General features: G+C 38.6%; 1 long non-coding RNA gene and 1 pseudogene across 3 annotated transcripts; one reads left to right on the top strand and one right to left on the bottom strand.

The window, feature by feature from the left end:
• The first annotated feature begins 335 nt into the window (after positions 1–335).
• Positions 336–5,662, top strand: LOC114281981 (uncharacterized). Of its 3 annotated transcripts, none has more exons than XR_014365129.1 (5): positions 336–707; positions 861–916; positions 1,511–1,626; positions 1,723–1,771; positions 5,034–5,662. It is a non-coding gene; the product is annotated as an uncharacterized LOC114281981 (long non-coding RNA). The 3 variants fall into 3 exon arrangements; XR_014365127.1 differs by having other exon boundaries at positions 344–707; positions 1,511–1,611; XR_014365128.1 differs by lacking the exon at positions 1,511–1,626 and having other exon boundaries at positions 350–707.
• On the bottom strand, positions 2,286–4,439 carry LOC145820827 (subtilisin-like protease SBT3 pseudogene; annotated as a pseudogene).
• Positions 5,663–8,569: the final 2,907 nt, after the last annotated feature.

Below are 8,569 nucleotides of genomic sequence, written 5' to 3' on the forward strand. Positions count from 1 at the left end.
AATGAAAACAAAACAAAAAAGCCAATTTAAGTCTATGAATCTCTCAACTCAGCATCCTCAAAAGTGCTCTGATTTCCCTCGCAAGAGATACAAAAAAAAAAAAGCCACCATCTAACACCTTGTTAACCCTTCTTCAAAACATTTATGTTATTACTATACGTTATAATGACTCGAAAAATTTTAAAAATTTTAAAAGAAGTTTAGAAAAAATAAAAATAAGCGAAAAATAATGAATATTTAAAGCTTATTTTGTCTCTTTTTTAATTTAAAAAAAATACTTTTAGATTCAGACTAGGAAGGTAAAAAATTTTGACGTAATTTGAAAAAATTATCACTAAAAATTTAAAATTTCGGAAAATGACTAGTTCTTTTTTAGATCAGGAAAACGACTAGTTCTGAACAAGCGTTATGTCACCTAGATCGAGTTGAATGATTAGTATATTATTTTTTCAGCGATTTTTCTCTTCTGTTTTTTTTTTAATTGTATTTGGTTCAGGCAATAGCCATGGTTGCTCTGCATATCCATTTTCTTGATCTTTGTTTTTAGTGGCAACATGAAAAAAAGAAAAGAAAAAAAAGAACGAGATATTCGACAAATGTTGGCTTTATTCACTTCACCGTTCGATTGTTTTTTCGTATCATCACGGTCTATTCAACTTCGTCGCAAAGGGTTTTCCTCTCTTCAACACTCTGTTTCATATATCTCGGTAATCTCTAAATCTGATACCCTGTATAAAAATAGTATGGCTTTGCGATTCGCTTTACATCGATTTCAATTTCAATCCCTCACTTAGTTCATTCATTTTCTGTTCTAATTAATCTTCTCAATGCACTACAATACATACATGTATTCTATGCAGGGATGGAGTTATTCAAATCATAAAATGAGACCAATGTTGTCTTGCAATTCTAAAAGGTACCCATGAACCTGCAATTTGGTTTGATTGTGTTTTCTAAACATTGCATATGTGTAAAGCTGACTTATTAATTGGTGTTTTCTTTAAAACTTCTATAGTGTTGTATTTCAATTTTGTTGTGTGGAAATTTTGATAACTAGAAGTGGGTGCAAGTTTTACATCCAATTTTTTTTTGGTGATTTGATGAATGGAGATGAGTTGAATTTGATAACTGCTAGCATTTATTTTGACAATATGGTTTTTTTTTTTTTTGGGAGAAAATAAAATTATAAAGATTCAAAACATTGTGACTTGTGTGCTTTATATTATAGTTCAGATAGCATAGATGTTTGTGCAATTTTTGGTGGGATTAGAAACAAAACATATGAAAAAATGGAAGCTACAATGTAGAATTTACATTACTAAGTATATATAAAGCAGATGCAGGAAAATCTGTATGTTTTGCATAGAGATGTGAAGGCCAAGGCCTAAGACACATGAATGCCAAGATTGGATTTTTGAGAGAATTAACGGAGTGGGTTGGTTTATTTGTTTAGAATCTAGTAAGTTTTAACTTTTGTGTAACACTTATTAATTAATTAAGTATTGCACAGGCGTTTCTTGACTACCTTTATCCACTCCATAGCCTAAGCTAATAGTGAGAATCCATTGAAGTCCAATGGGTGAGGGTTGTGGCTGTGATAGATGGAAGAAAGTATGCAGAAGTCCAGTAATGTGCTTTTGTTGTTAATCATGTTTGGTTACAATTCTTGCCAAAGCAACTGAATAGATGAGCAAATTAAGCCTAACACAAGTTTATCTACAGGGGGCGAGAACGGGAAGGACATATGACTCTTTGTTAATAAAATCGTAAGGTGAACTTCTAACTCTTAATGTTTATATTTGGAAACAACTTTATTGCATGGTTAGGACTAGCCAAGCGGGTCTACTTTGGAAGTGATGCTAACAGAATTAATCACACTGGTTTGTGGTCTTTGATTCAAAAGTTGGTGTGCAGCACCAATGTTCATTTTGTGTATAGTTGTTTGTTATTTCACTCTAGCTGATATTCGGCATTCAAATATTGGAGATACTAGTTCTTCTAAGTGAAGACCAACAAACTTCCATTTTTTGATTTTTGGAAACTGCATACTTACGTGCATGCAACCCACATTCACACAGACACTACAAAGAACAATAAACTTTAATAGCTTTTTTTGTTTTTTGATAAATAAACTTTAATAGCTTTTACTGATAGCTTATTTCAATCTTTATTATGCTAAACAAGTTACTTGACATTGTACTTTCAATATAGGCATAGTCCCTCAATTATTCGTAAAGAAAAGTGTCATGGCAGAAAAGTTGTTCAGAGGCTTTCGTGTGCATGTCTCAACCAGAAATGGCTACAATGGGGCTTGATACTATGTGTTCATGCTGATCAATCCATTTGAGATTACCGTACTGTATGTTGGGTGCAACTTTGTCAATCTCTATGCTCACGACAAAACTTTGCTTCTGATATTTGCTGGTGAATGTGAGAGTACTGGGCTCTACTTTGATACTTATTCCACTAGGAACAACTACAATTGCTCGATAAATGGCTGTATCATCTCCCACGTTCGTCACAACCCTGCTGAAGGTTTCTGCTGTTACGGAGCTGGTGTTTCTGGGAAATATAGTGATAAAAGAAGGGTAATTGAGATCGGTGGGATTTTGGTTGCAACTCCACTGACTTCTTCTGATGACAGCACTCATTTGCTTCTTATTGTAGCCAAGACGGCACAAGAAGTCAACATAATCTTGGAAGCCCATGTTGTAGATCAACCCAGCATCCATTGCTTTGTTCGGATTGATATGGCCAGCCCCGAAGTCCAGAGGTGTGGCAGACAGTCTAGTTAATTGGTCTTTCAAGGCTGTGTCTGTATTGTCAAGTGTATTTGCAGTGGTCATGATAGCTGATCGGATGGCTGCGGGGCTCCAATCATGGTGGACGACCTTTAGTAACGCTGTAACTCCTGCAACATGGGGAGTTGCCATTGATGTCCCTGAGATGAATCCATAATCAGTGACCATATTATAGTTGCCTACTTTGAAATACGCCTTGTTGGGTACAACTGCTGCCAGAACATCTTGCCTTAGAGCGAGGATATCTGGTTTTAGAACACCTAAGAAAAAAAGGCTACTTGAGGTGCTGGTTTTGTCCCCAAAGTCGTTATCACGAACTTCATGCTCTTTACCTTTGCGTTATTTTCACTAGTTCCATACTCCTTTACTGAAGCCCCATAATTAGTATGCAGAACCAGGCTAGGAATGGAAAACTAGGCAGGAATGTAGTACTGTGGATCTGAAGTCACCATGTCTCCTACGAATATTCATGCGTATCCACCTGCCCTTTCAACTTTTGTCATCTGTCCAAATATGTCAATGTTGGGGCTTTATCACGTAGGACTACCTTTCTGGCAATCTCATCTGAATCCAAAGCTGAAACATTGCATATTGCTTTGCTTAGGTTGCCTTTCCCATAATAAATAGATGTGTTGGTAATGTAAACACTTGCTGGGAAGTATGATGTGCCTTCCATGGTTAACCCATTTTCTAGGTTTAATGATGCGACATTGTTCAATCAATAGTACCAGCACCTACTATGATGATCCATGGTGCTCTGTCGAATATTGTGTTCTGAGCCCCCTTTATTTCCAGCAGCACAGACGATGACAATTCCTTTTTCTATTGCTGAAAGTGATGCAATGGCTATGACATCCTCAAAATAAGGTGTTTTGGGTAAGGCTAGAGACAAAGACATGATGTCTAACCCATCGACAATTGTTTGGTCCATGCCAGTGAGCACGTCGCTCGCTGCAATCTCAACTGTGCTTGTTGACCAGAGGACTTTGTACATGGCAACGTGTGCACTCGGTGCTACTCCTCTGGCTGTGCCTCTAGCATACCCAAAGTGACTAGCACCAAGTACGTAAGAACTTGCTGCTGTGGATGCCGTGTGAGCCGTGACTATGGTAGTCCCTGGCTGATTCAAAGTCGTCTTCCTTGGAGATTTGTTTTCCCGATGCAAGGAGTCCTCTACTAAAAGATCGAGCTCCAATGAGCTTCATGTTGCAGTTAGAAGGGCTAAAAGCTGTGCCATTTTCACACTTGCTTTTCCTTCTCTCTGGCACTTGGCATCCCCGTGTCAGCAAAACTCTCTCTCTAGCCAAACTCCGGTGTTGATTATTTCTATTATCATGCCTTTGCCAAACGATGAAGCTGGCCAGACTCCAGTTTTGTGCTTTAGGCTGAGGAACTTTGGGGTGCGGGTTGTTAAGAGTTTGCCAAAGGACTCTTGATAGGTGGCACGATGAGCTAGGGATTTCTCAAGTTTGGAGAGTTGAGAGGGTGTGAGCTTGGCACTGAACCCATGCATGACATGGTTGTACGTGTAGAACAGCTTTTCTTCATTGTCAAGTGTAGAAGAAGACACGAGTTTAGGATGGACCAGTGCCATGAATCGTGGGTTGAGAAGGATGCGGGTTTCTGTGAATGGTCCATGTGGATGATGTATGTCTGGTATTGTTTTGGTTCTGAAGATGCATTAGCAATAACATTATTAGCCATAGCAATGCAAGGTTCAAAATCTGAATGTGAGAAGAGTTGGTCATGGCTAGCTAAGGGGATTGGTAGGTTAGCTAATGAGAAACTGAGAATTTGAGCAACCATTTATAGTACTACAAAGATATCTCCCTTTTAATTTTATATTGTTTCTCTTTTGATTTTTGATCTCAAGTACTTGCCCACAGATATTCGCATGCTTTGACATTCTAGTTGTTCAGTTGCTTGCTTGTGTTAACTTGATCAATATATTAGTCCATCATTTTCTTTTTTTTTTATTGATTTTGTTTGGAATAATTTCCAAATTTTTCCTTTGATTTTCAATAATATACTTGTGCACATATTTTCTTATGCTTTGACATTTCTGTGCTTCATATGGTTACTTGTGTTAGAATGATCAGCATATTTGTCCCTCCTCTTTTTTATTTATTTATAAATTTTTCTGAAAAAACAAGTGAGCTTTCCATTTGACTAATATAATTGGTTTTGATTTTTGAATAATAACTTCTAAATTTTTCCTTTCTTTTTTCATAGGCTGGATGGCCAAAGGTTACCACCGTTGTACCTGAACCAATCATGATCTAGCAAACCACAGTGGATCTGATAATTAAAGGATCACCACAAAGCTGTCCACATAGAGCACTGTGTTGGTACACAATGTCATTATCTGCTTTAAAAATAGACTAGCAGGGTGTGATGTCGAATGCCATAAAAAACATAAGTGAAACTCTTCCTATCACCAATTAGTTTTAGGAGAGATGGTGAAATTCAGTCCGACAAGCGGTATCAAAGTTAAGTTGTCATGAGTTCGAGTTATAGAAGCATCATAGTAAGGGAGGGATTGTTGGTACATAATGCTACTTCCTATGTGTTGGCCTGTGGGACATGATGTCAAATATTTCAAATATCGTAAAAAATATAAGTACAACCCTTCTTATCACCAATTGATCCGACACAATGATTGACGACACCAAGTTCTTGCTACAAGAACTAGATGCCGCATAAAGTACATCTCTTGTTGATTATTTTTTCTTTTTCTTACCAGTTGTTTGTTTTTAAATTTAAAAGATGTAATGAAGCTGTCAACAGTTATAGAAAACTTTTCTTCAATTAAAAAATTTCCCTAGTCCAAATTAGATAATGTTCACATGTTTTGTGTGTTTACTTGCAGGTTCATAGTATTCCACACAAGGGCTGGACTTGTCAGACAAGAAATGTATCTTGATGTACTGCAGAAGCAATTAGTCTTCTTTTTATTTTTATTTATTTATTTTTTTGGGATGCCATGGACAGAGGGGTGTGTTCTTTCTTTAAAGGTACCGTTGGATGGTAATTCTCCCAAATAAAATATAGGATGGAACACAGAAGGGATTGACAATTTATAAAACTCGGTGAAATTCACTTTTGAAAAATTCCGTCCTGTAGACACAGTGAAATGAAGAAGATTCCTATAGCTGAGATGTCATATATTAATAGTAAATATTTCGTTTTATTTTTAATTATTTTGAATTACATATATATCGCGTGTCCCAACTGTTGGTATTTTATAAAATATAATAAATTTTTAAAACTGTTTTTAGTTTTTAAAAATGAAAATAGACACCAAATAAAATTTATTGCTATTTTTGTTTTTTGTTTTTTTAATGGACATATAAAAAAATTATAAATATAAATATTATCAAATAAGCACAGAAGCTTCAAGGTAATTATCAAACTCATAAATATTATGTTATAGGGCGAGTTACACTAACAGTCTCTATAGTTTGGGACTTGTGTCACTTTAGTTCTTGACTTTTCAATTGTGACACATTAGACTTTGAATTTTGAATTTTGTTCCAAATAAAGATAGTTGAAAATACTATTGCTCAATTTCAAGGGTAAGGTTGTCAATTTGATAAATATCAACTAATTTGACAAAAATAAATATCAAAAAATTATTTTTAAATTTTTAAAAATAATTTTTACCTACCAAAGATAAAATTATGTAAAATTGATAAATCTTTTACATATTTATTTATTTATTTTACTAAATTAATTTTTATTATATGTATGGATGATGATCATGTAATATGTGGTTGTTAGGTTTTTAATGTGTTATTGATATACTAAATAGGGATTTTTATTGATAAATCTCATTTAGAAGTGTTTTAACCCAAAAAGTCCATAAAGAAATTTATTAACCCATTTAGTCCCATATATGTATAGTTTTATTCCATAAAGTCTTTTTTCTTGATTTACACTCTTTTTTTAGATTTTTATGCCCTTATATTTAATTTTGATACCCTTACAAATATTTTTGGAACGCTTAGCAATTTTATGATGTAAATATTCATATTTTAACATTCACATCGGTAAGAATGTAAAATTGGCCCGTGGCCCGTGGGCGGTTCGAAAATCGCCCCCGGGCTGGGGCGGACCGGTCCGTTGACAATGTGAATATTCACATTAACATGTTAACATTTACATTGATAGAAGTGTAAAATTGGCCCGCGGCCCATGAGCGGCTCGAAACCCGCCCGTGGCCCATGGGCTGGCCCAGCCCGTTAACAATGTGAATATTCACATTAACATATTAACATTCATGTTGATAGGAGTGTAAAATTGACCCGCAGCCCGAAACCCGCCCGCGAGCCCGGCCCGGCCCGTTTACAATGTGAATATTCACATTGACATGTTAACATTCACATTTATACGAATGTAAAATTGGCCCGCGGCCTGTGGGCGGCCCAAAGCCCGCCCGTTGTTGGGGGCGAGGCGGGCTGTAAATATTCATATTTTAACATTCACATTGGAAAGAATGTAAAATTGGCCCATAACCCGTGGCCCGTGGGCGGTCCGAAGCTCGCCCCCGAGCCGGGGCGGGCTCGGTCCGTTGACAATGTGAATATTCACATTGAAATGTTAACATTCACATTAACAGAAGTGTAAAATTGGCCTGCGGCCGGTGGGCTGCCCGAAACCCGCCCGCGGCCCGTGGGCTGCCCGGGGCGAGCCCGGCCTGGCCCGTTGACAATGTGAATATTCACATTAGCATATTAACATTCACGTTGATAGGAGTGTAAAATTGACCCGCCCGCGAGCCCTGCCCAGCCCGGCCCGGCCCGTTTACAATGTGAATATTTATATTGACATGTTAACATTCACATTGATAGGAGTATAAAATTGACCCGCGACCCATGGGCAGCCCGAAACCCGCCCGCGAGCCTGGCTCGGCCCGTTTACAATGTGAATATTCACATTGACATGTTAACATTCACATTAATAGGAGTGTAAAATTGGCTCGCGGCCCGTGGACAGCCCAAAGCCCGCCCGTTGCCCGGGGCAGGGCGAACTGTAAATATTCATATTTTAACATTCACATTGGTAAGAATGTAAAATTGGCCCGTGGCCCGTGGGCGGTCCGAAGCTCTCCCTTGGGCCAAAGCGGGCCCGGTCCGTTGACACTGTGAATATTCACATTGACATGTTAACATTCACATTGATAGAAGTGCAAAATTGGCCCACGGCCTGAAACCCGCCCGCGGCCCGTAGGCTGCCCAGGGCGGGCCCGGCCCGTTGACAATGTGAATATTCACATTAACATATTAACATTCACGTTGATAGGAGTGTAAAATTGACCCGCGGCCCGTAGACGGCCGAAAACCTGCCGGCGGGCCCAGCCCGGCCCGGCCCGTTTACAATGTGAATATTCACATTAACATGTTAATATTCACATTGATAGAAATGTAAAATTGGCCCACGGACTGTGGGCCACTCGAAGCTTCCCGCGGCCCGAGGCAAGCTAGTTTGGGCCCGGGCCCAAGAACTTGGGCTAAGACCGGGGCCATCACTTTGAAGCTCGGCCCGCATAAGGCCCATTTAAGGCTCGGCCCGAGGCCCGGCCCGCCAGAGGCCCGGTCTCTTTTTTGTGGAAAATAATAAAATTTTGGGAGAAAAAATTAAAAAGAATTAAAAAAAATAGCGAGGCTCACCTAAGCCCGACCCAAGCCCAAGTCTAGGCCCAAGCCCCTTGGCTCGACCCACCGGGGCACCCAAAGCCTGAATACCTTTGTGCTAGGGCTAGGGCCTAG

This window comes from Camellia sinensis, chromosome 3 (genome assembly GCF_055761805.1).
Source record: "Camellia sinensis isolate YWXY chromosome 3, ASM5576180v1, whole genome shotgun sequence".
Classification (NCBI taxonomy): domain Eukaryota; kingdom Viridiplantae; phylum Streptophyta; class Magnoliopsida; order Ericales; family Theaceae; genus Camellia; species Camellia sinensis.